The sequence below is a fragment of the Alexandromys fortis genome, unplaced genomic scaffold, assembly GCF_014885135.2.
Source record: "Alexandromys fortis isolate MF-2015 unplaced genomic scaffold, M_Fortis_MF-2015_v1.1 scaffold_21, whole genome shotgun sequence".
In the NCBI taxonomy this organism is placed as follows: domain Eukaryota; kingdom Metazoa; phylum Chordata; class Mammalia; order Rodentia; family Cricetidae; genus Alexandromys; species Alexandromys fortis.
Genome location: NW_026067905.1, coordinates 15,090,505 through 15,099,505, shown reverse-complemented (window position 1 = coordinate 15,099,505; position 9,001 = coordinate 15,090,505).

Below are 9,001 nucleotides of genomic sequence, written 5' to 3'. Positions count from 1 at the left end.
ATACGACAGGAGGACCTTTAGCAAACTACCATTTATCTGACAGCATCTTCATTTTACACCTGTCCCTGAATTCATCACCAGCAAGGGAAATCGCACAGCTGATCGGGTGAGGCCAGGCCCTACCATGATATGTAGGGCCATCATAGTGCTAAGTAAATGGGAATTATTTTGAATGAACTAAAATTAAAATTAAAAACTAAAATTAAGGTCTTGCACAGTATAACACAATTTTTAAGGTGCTGGCATGGATCTTGTCAAATCTGATCTTTGTAGCAACTCCGTTGAGTGAAGGATGCTCCCTCTCTGTAACAACTGAGGAAACTGAGTCTGAGCCTGAGTGTCAGACGCTTTCCCTGTTCACACTGCTGCCTTTCTTGACTGGAGAGTTTCTTTTCCATCGTGAGCATATGCCAGCTGACCCTCCTTGTGGGTGGGTTCTGTTGTGGCGAGAACTGTATATTCATATACTGAAGTCTCCAGCACTGCAGAAGATAATCTTATTTGGGAAATAAAAAAGACTGTTGCAGATGGGATTGTCTAAGTTGAGGTCCTACTGGCGGAGGGTGGGCCCCGATCCAATATAACAGGTATCCTTATTAAAAGAGAAGATTTGGACACGCATCCGGGACATGTGGACCAGCACACAAGCAATCCGGGTAACTTTCTGTAGCCTTCAGGAATGGGTGTGCTGATGCCTTGCTCTCTTACTCTTTGCCTCTAGAACTAACGGTCACTTCCTGTTGCTAGATCATTCTGTCTTTCATACTTTCTGACAGCAGCCCTAGCAGACTCAGAGGTCAGAGTTGTGTAGTTCATCAGGAATCCACAGCAGCTCAGGATGTTTTGTTTGGGAGCCTCCTCTGCTTCTGCAAGGCACCCCAAAATCTCACTGATTAGATTTTTATAGTGTCAGATTTTACATCAATATCTTGGTTGGGATTTTTGTGCTGCCTAAATTGGAATAGCATGAATTTGGAGAAGTTCCAGATTCTCACAGAAGCCTTCTTTGTTTTTTTCTTATTTCCCCCTCTTTGATCTTGCTGTGTTTTCATGGATGACTTTGAACTTCTGGTCCTCCTGCCTCCACCTCCACAGTGCTGGAATTATAGGTGTGTGTCACTGTGCCGGATTGTCTATGGTGCTGGGGATGGAACCCAGGGCTTCAAGCAAACTATCACACGCCCAGTTCCTTGTTTTATTTTCCATCTTGAACTAGCAGAGAGCAGCTTCCTTGTCTTTTGTGAGCATGTGGGTTTATTTAGTCTTCCTCATGCTGATCAGCCCATACTTCTAAGCTTCCAAATCCAGCCTTTATGTTCCCATTCACTGAGACGATACTTCCTACCCACCAGCACTAAATTCCCAAATGTGGGTCCATTCCCACCTGCCTTTGCCTCAGAATCAACCCATGAGATTGACATCTAATTATTAGTAGTATTTAATATTTTATCACCTGAGGATTGGGGTTTTCTTTAGATTTTTGAATAAAACCTAATTTTCCTACTCTTTCTTATTTTTTTTTCAATCTACTATGTCTTTTCCTGAAGGAATGAGAGGTGGCAGGTTAGATCAGACAGCATAGGTCCTTGGAATGGGACTTAAAGAGGGTCTTGTTTCCTAGGGAGAATGGAGGTGTTGGGTTGGGCGGGCTTCACATTTATATGGGTCTCTTCTTTCTTCTCAGGGCAAAGCCTGTGGGTGCTTCACAGTCTGGAAGGAGCTGCTTTGGGGTCAGAAGTCCCTCCCACACTTCCATCACAGGCCTTCAGTACTCAGGGAGTCAGGGAACATTGATGCCAGCGACTGAGTTCCAGGTCACCTATAGAGGATTTCTCTACTGCCTCCCTTGGGAGGAATGCCTAAGGAACCAAGACCAGAATGTCCAAGTTGCTAACGAAGTCAGCATTAAAGCCAGCTTGGCTGTGTCAGGTGAACCCTGTAAACTGCTAATGATCATGGTTAGGAGGCCTGTCCCACTTGTGAGCACCACTCCGACCTCAGCTAATCCTCCATGTGTTTTCTCCTGCAAGGGAAGGGTAAGTGTGTGCTCGCTCCTGTTCCTTAAAAAGTCTCCAAGAACCTGAATCCCCCTGGAAAGGTTTTGAGCATCCTCCTTGTTGTGCATCAACACTGAAAACACTGTGCCTTGACTTTGAGACGTGTCCTTTCTGTAGTCCTCTGAGAATAAAAATGTTCAGTACACGCTTCTCAGCGATCCAAAAACCAACTTAACTGCCACCCAATTGCTCAGAAAACTAGAACGGGGTAGCATAACAGATAAAGGATTTCTCTTTTCTTTTTCTTTAATTTTAATCCAGTTTCAAGGTGAACTTGAATGCATTTGGACATCTCCGCCACTATTTTTTAAAAATATTTTTTATTTTATGCACGTGTGTCTAATGTATGTTTGTGGTCCATGTCCATGCAGGTAGGTGCATGTGGAGGACAGAAAAGGGCACCAGATTCCCTGGAACTGGAATTACAGGCAACTGTGAATCACCTGATGTGGATGCTGGGACCCAAAGCAGGGTCTTCTCAAAGAGCATAAAAATGCTCTTATTGCTAAGCCATTTCTCCAGCCTGTATTTTTTTTCTTTGACAAAATGGGGACTTTTGTGATGCCAGCCAAATGCTGTACCCCTTCTCTGCCATCTTTGATAAAGTATGTTGATCTAGTTTAATTTCTCTTTCTTCTGGGCCACTTGCCTGTCCTGCTCCATTCTATGGAAGGGACTGTGGGGACAGCAGTGAGGGGAACGGGATAGGGATGTTCTGCAGTTATCTACACAAAATCCCAGACTTTCAGTAATGCTTAGGTTTTGTTCTGCTTCTCAGTTTATTCTTTGGTCAGCATATCATCTAGGTCTCCCTGCTGTCAACTTTGAGTTTATTCTTCAATTAATATGCATCTTGCAAACCCCCCTCCCCAATCTGGGAAAGGAATTAGTTGACTAACTGGTTAACACTGTCTAAAGGGAGTCTGGACTGAATGTAAGTTATGTGGTTATCTTTGTGAGTTTCATACTTATAGCTTAAGAACAATGACATTTGTAAGGGTGACCTTCTGCCCTTAATGAACATCTTCAATATTCTAGTTTCCTATAAGTGACCTATCAGCTCACAGTAGCAGACACCAGCACTTTTCCTCACATGTCCTACTATTTAACATCTAATTCTAAGTGCACGAGTACACATTTGGGGCACCTTTCCATTTCCCCTTTGTGTGTACCCCATCTTCCACCTAACACTGCCCCATGCCTTCTCTATCACGTTGACATCATAAGATTGGCTTTCAAATGTAATTCCTAATCTTTTTTCACTACATCCTCGGAAAGCAACATAGCTGATCTGAATGTCATGGTCACCACCATTTAAAAAGAGTCACTAGGGCTTAGTCACTAGGGCGTTGTGAAAACTTATAAAAGCATGGTAAAGATGCCGTGCTCACCTCTTGGCACCTCTGTGAGCTGTGCGCTTACAGAAAGAAACACTCCAGCTGCACTGCTCCCGGTCTGTACTGTGGATGGGCCATGACATCTAAAACTAAAAGGACTAAGCAGGGTGGGTGTAGAGAAGACTCCGCGGTTAAGAATGCTTGCTGCTCTTGCAGAGGGCCGGAGCTTGAGTCCCAGCCCCCATGATGGGCAGTTCACAACTACTCCATTATATTTTGCGCATGTGCATTAGTACATTAGTGATGACGACAATGTCTGTGTCAGACAACTGCTGTTGCTGTATAGCTGTTGTCTATAGAGCTGTACGGAAATGGGAGCCCTGCCTCTGCTTTTCATTTAAGCAAATACCCGACGGAACATCCAGACCTTGTGGACTGTCTCATACATTACGGAATGTTCAAGATCTCTAGCCTTGGACCATGTAACAGCAATAACATTTCCTATCATTATGAAACTGAAAATGTCCCTTAAAGCTTCAGAGGGTTCTCAAGGATAATGCTACCCTCAAAATGTTGGGAGACAATTCCCCGTGGAGCCTTTATTTCTTTTTTAAACACACACACACACACACACAGTATAACAAAATGATATATGTATATGTATATATATATAAATGTTTATATATAAATGTTTAGACACACATATATATGCAAATGTATGTTCCATCTGTCAGACTGTCACCCTGTGTCTGACTTATTTTACTTAATATAATCAGAACATAATCCAGTTCTATCTATTTTCCTACAAATATCATGATTTCATTTTTCTTTCAAAAATGTTTGTCATCACATTTATTTGTTTTGTGGGGAGTTGTGGGGGGGGGTCAAAGGACAACTGGAGGGAGTTGGTTCTCTCCTTTTACCCTCTGGCTGTGACCTTTTCATGAGGTGATTCTCTCCTTTTTTGTACGGAAGCTTTTTACTGTCGTTCTGTTCATTTGTTTATTTACTTTCAAGGCAGGGTTTCTCTGTGCAGCCCTGGCTGTCCTGGAACTTTGTCTGTAGAACAGGCTGACCTCAAAGAGATCTCTGACCTCGAGATCTGCCTGTCTCCACTTCCTGAGTGCTGGGATTAAAGGTGTGCACCACTACACTCAGTTAAAACATTTTATTTTTTGAGACAAGATCTCACTATGTAGCCCTTGCTGGCTCAGAAGTCATATGTAAACCAGGCTGGCCTTGAACTCATAAAGATCTGCCTGCCTCTGTTGCCCAAGTGCTGTGTTCAAATGTAGAAGGAGGCCACTTGTTTGTTTCCCAGCTGCCCAGAAACCAAAATAATCACACAGAAACCATATTATTTAAATCACTGCTTGGCTCACTAGCTCTAGCTTCTTATTGGCTAACGTATATTAATTTAACCCATTTCTATTAATCTGTGTATCACCACGTGGCAGTGGCTTACAGGGAAAGTTCTGGTGTCTGTCTCCAGCAGGGCTACATGGCTTCCCTCTGACTCTGCCTCCTTTTTCCTAGCGTTCTGTTTAGTTTTCCTGACGTACCTAAGTTCTGCCCTATCAACAGGCCAAGGCAATTTCTGTATTTATAGCATACAGAGGGAAATCCCACATCAAGGCGTGTATTACCATGCTTCTCTGAAAACACTTTTTAAATAGTTCTAATCCATACTGATTGGCTTCAGCTTGGACTTTTTTCAAGGGCGTCTGAAAGGCAAACAGCTTCAGGTTTGGAGATAGTGACGTCAGAGCCAAAGGAAGTATGCTGCTTACTCTTGCAAAGGCTCCAGTCTTGCTAAGCTTGGAGTTCCTTCCTCTGTGCAGCCTCTTGTGTGGCTGAGAGTCTTCTGATGCTCTTCCCACTTCCCCTGAGAACTGAGGCTGGGAAGAGAGGCCAGAAAGCACGGGTGCTCTGGTTTCTGCTATTGACATAAATAAAGCTTGTAGTTTGTAAACCAGGAGCCTCTTGCTGCCTACACCCACACCCAAGACCACAGAGCTAATTTTCAGTTTACAGACAGTTGCCTTATTCTTTTACAATTCCTGACAACTGCCCCCTTGAACATCTGCAGAGCCAGCTGTGGTGGCTCACACCTGCAATCCCAGTACCCAGGAGGCACAAACTGGCAGATCAATGCAAGGTAGAGGCCAGCGTGGCCTATATGACAAGACCTTGCTCAAAAAGTCAAAACCCAATAAACAAACAAACGAACAAAAAGGACTCATCAGAAGTAGAGTTAACTCCCTGAAGTCTAGCTTAGTATATCTGTTCCCACATTCCAGGGATTTATAGCAGATTGCCATCAAAACCTAAATGTCAGTCTTAGGTGAACTGGTCCATTTGATAACCCCCCAAATCTTATCATTCTATCTTTGTCCATTTCAAACAAATGCAGGTTCATCTCTCCAGTTTCTTGCCGTAAAGGCTTTGCCAATTTCCCTTATGTACTCTATCTCCCATACCAAACAGCCAATTCGTCTTCATGTCCTCTGGTCGCTGCCCTCAAAACTACACAGAATTTGAGCACTTCTTTTCCTCGTTTCCCTCATCTTGGTTCTTTCCACCCCCAGTCCCCTTCTAGATAATTGCCAGCCATCCCTAACTGGTCTCCCTGTTTCCTCCCTGGCTCACTTTAAAAACACTAAATATAATTTTTTAGACATAATTACTTTGTATCTTGTGTGTATGAGTGTTTTGTCTGCATGTGTGTCTATGCACCACCTATATGCCTGGTACCTGCAGAGGCCAAAAGAGGGCCTCTGGTTGCTTACATTTTGTTATCAGCACCCTTCCACCTTGCCTAGCACATTATTGATCATTTGATCTTTACAGTAAAGACTGGCCTGGCCCCACCTTACTTATAAGGAAACCAAAGATAAGCATGCCTGAGCAAATTTTCCTATAAAAACATCAGTAAGGGTCTGGGGAAATTGCACAGTGCGTAAGAGCACTTGCTGTCTGAGTGAGTGAAGCTGAGTTCAAACCCCCCGACCCCATTAAAAAACTCAGCATGGCTGCCCGAGTGCCTGCAACCCCAAGACTATAGCGGTGGTGGCAGAGGAGACAGAGGATTTTGGGTCTTGCTAGCTGTCATCCAATTTGAGGATCACTGAGAGACCCTCGAGGGTCTCTGGAGGTTCAGTGAGAGACCCTATCTCGAAGGAATTAAAGAGAATGGTGGGTCAGGAGAGAGAATATCCTTCTCTGACCTCTGTTCGTGCAAACATATGCACACATACATATACCATACCTATTCATATCTACACCAAAAGTATTTTAAAACCACACATAAATCAAGGTATGGTGGTGGACACTTATAATCTCAGCATTTGAAAGTAGGAAAATGGTGAGTTTGTAGCCAACCTGATCCAAGGAGCAAGACCCTGACTCCAAACACACACACACACACACACACACACACACACACACACACACCACCAAGAAGCAAAGCTAGGAGAATCAGGGATGGAACCACTCCTCTGGACTCCTGAGGCACAATGCTCATATCATGTACTTTGCCTGGCACACTGGCTCAGATTCTGCATTCTTAAGAGGTAGTTCCCATCTGACTTCCTGCATAGAACTTCCTCAGTCCCCCTAAGGGGGTGCAACTGTGCATTCCTCTACCGGATAGAAGCTCGAATCTTGTTTAAAGCACACCACAGTCCCCTCTTTTGGGGGGAACTATGTGCTATTTCTGCACACTCTACTGTCTTTCCTGAGCATGGGATTCTTGAGAACCGAGACAGTGTCTTCTTCATCAGGCACTGTCTGCATCATGTAGTAGGGCCATTAGATGAAGTCTCTTGCTTGAAGCAGATGTCTGGCTCTTGTTTGTTGAATGTGGCACGGAGAGGCATTGCAAAAGGTGGAATCCAGTATTCTGGTACTACAGCCCCTTGTTTTCAGCTTAGATGGACAAGATCTGAGGGTTCGCTGTCATCAAAAGCAAACGCTGGTCAGTTGCCAGAGGGCATCTACCCCATCCTGGCTTCTGCTTCAAAGGTCCCCCAAGTCCCAGCCGCGGTCCTCTTGATCTTTCTTTGTTTGCTCATTAAAGTTAATTTGGGACATGAAAAGATCCAGGGCTGAATATTTCATTAAGGCCAGGTCTTCCTAACTCGGCAACTGCAGACAAAACAGGTAAAAATGGGGCAAAAGTTGCAAGCAGAAGGCTACTCACAATAGCAGGCACCTGGCTAAGCCCAGGCCCTCTGTTCAAAGACTGCATCTTCGGGGATGCTGAGGACACTGAGAGACATACTTGTGTCTTCACAGAGATACTATTGGTTTTCAAGGAGTCCCATAGCTGTCCTTCTTGGGGAACTTCTGTGAAAATGGTCGTGTCCAGCATCCTGGGCTTGGGCTAATATGTTTGTGCTTAGTGGTAATATCAGCCGCCGTTTCCAGAGTTCTTGCTATGTGCCAAGGGTTTTGATGAGTGGTTTTTGTTTTGTTTTAACAGCGTTTCCATGATAGGAGTGGGATTCCAGCATCTGAGCAGACTCTCAGAGTATACATAACCCACTACCTCATTCCACTGCTTCTTAGGGTGTCTAAAAGCATTTCAGTCTTTCTTATTGACAGGAAAGACACTAACTAGTCATGGCTGTATTTGTGCTGTTGCTCGGAGGTGACATAACCTTTTATTTAATTCACTGTTTAAAATCTTTTAAATATTGTTAGGTGTGTGAAAGCATGTCCAGTGTCCTGCTCTCTCACTCGCCGGCTTATTTCCTGGAGGCAGGGTCTGAATCTGGAGCTAGGCTGGAATCTAGCAAGCAGAGATCTTGTCTCCCCTCTCCTAACTCCAAAGTGTCCTGGCTTTTTCACAGGGGTGCTGGGATTTGAACTCACATTTGCATATCAACTCTTATGCCTGCTGAACCATTTCTCAAGTCTCTAAAACTGCATTTATTTGAGGAGCAAAATAACAAAGACTGTCACACAAATTACTAGTGTTCTGAGAAGCGAAGGCTAGCTCTGCCTATGTGACACGTCATATAATCTCGAGTGACAGTTTTACACAGATGAGAGGTGAGGAACATAAAAATGAAATACATGTAACTAATCTAAACTTACTGTGTGTGTGTGTGCGTGCGTGTGTGTGTAACTCTGGCTGTGCTGTCCTGGAACTGCTAGGTAGATCAGATCAGGCTGGACTTAAAAACTCACAGAGGTGGCTCTTTTAACTAAGATATGTGCTTCCCTGCTCCCCTATCCAACCTTCCTTTATCCCAATCTTCCTGTTTCCTCAAGTTCCCCCAATCCTCCCCTTCTTACTTTTCTCTCCCTGTCCCTCCTTATCCCCAACCCACCCCACCCCCAAGATCCCAATTTTGTCCCCGGCAATTTTATCTACTTCCCTTAGCCAAGAGGATAACTATATGTTTTTTCTTGGGTTCACCTTCTTCTTTAGCTTCTTTAGGTTCACCAGGTATACACTCCGTGACCTTTATTTATGGCTAGAAACCAATTATGAGTGAATACATCCCATGTTCATCTTTTTGGGTCTGGGTTACCTCGCTCAGGATAGTGTTTTCTATTTCCATCCATTTGCATGCAAAATTCGAGAAGTCATTGTTTTTT